The sequence below is a fragment of the Sminthopsis crassicaudata genome, chromosome 1 (genome assembly GCF_048593235.1).
Source record: "Sminthopsis crassicaudata isolate SCR6 chromosome 1, ASM4859323v1, whole genome shotgun sequence".
NCBI lineage: Eukaryota > Metazoa > Chordata > Mammalia > Dasyuromorphia > Dasyuridae > Sminthopsis > Sminthopsis crassicaudata.
This window is the reverse complement of record NC_133617.1, coordinates 75,573,022-75,574,061: the sequence shown is the minus strand read 5'-3', so window position 1 is coordinate 75,574,061 and position 1,040 is coordinate 75,573,022. Positions and strand designations below refer to the sequence as shown.

At 33.4% G+C, this 1,040-nt stretch overlaps 1 pseudogene; it reads right to left on the bottom strand.

Moving 5' to 3' along the window:
* Nucleotides 1–675: 675 nt before the first annotated feature.
* On the bottom strand, nucleotides 676–775 carry LOC141552327 (U6 spliceosomal RNA; annotated as a pseudogene).
* Between the last annotated feature and the right edge of the window lie 265 nt (nucleotides 776–1,040).

Below are 1,040 nucleotides of genomic sequence, written 5' to 3'. Positions count from 1 at the left end.
CCAAGACAACGTCTTCTTACTTATCTTGGGTATCAACTCCAATTGTTCATTTTTGTTTTGTTATTTTTCATGTCTCAACACCACCAACTCTTGCAAACTGGATTCTGTAATGTATGCATTAATATTAACAATGTAGCAATACATTCAACTATGCAATAAATTATCTCAAAAGATCTTAGTGAGACTTGTGAAGAAAGCACACTTGAAAATCCTGACTGTTCACCTGCCATCTAGAAAAACTAAAATATTTTTCCCCTTTAGCAGATCCTTGTAAACTAGAGCAAGAAGAATATCATGTACCATGCAGAGAATTTCTACAGTAGGTCCCAGCAGATAGAAAGGCTTGTCCTAGATAAGCCCCAGAGATAACAGACCTTCTGGGTTTACTTGCCCAAACCATGTCAGCTGTGGAAGTTTTGGTCTCCAGAGGAGTGGATTTTAAAATCTTTCTAATGCTGGCTAATAAAATTTCATCATATTATCAAGTGAGATAATAATCGTTAAGCACTTACCACAAGGCTTGACACATAGTAGGTGCTTAATAAATGCTTATTTCCTTCCTTTCCATTTGTCAGTTACTAGACTCAGTTAATTATTTTTTCAACTTGTTCATTTAAAAATTTTCTAATTAAATTAAAATTTTGGTTTTTTAATTAATTTTTTAATTTTGAATGTTAAAATATGGAACACTTCATGAATTTGTGTCATCCTCACACGGAGGCTATGCTAATCTTTTTGTCATTCTAATTTTAATGTATATACTGCCTAAAAGCATTTACTCAAATGACATAGCAATTATAAATCTTACAAAGCATTTCCCCTAAAACCAAGGGTTATACTCTCCTACAAATACAGAGTCCAGGGGAAAAAGAGCAGATATGAACTTAATAGTACAATTTTGAGGCACATATGTGGGCTACATATATGGCTAACAACTTACAATTACAGAAGTATAGGGCTTCAATATTCTTTCTTACTCATGAAGTACACTCCAGGGCATGGTGTTAGTGATGGATGAATTATTTCACTGTTTAATTGGA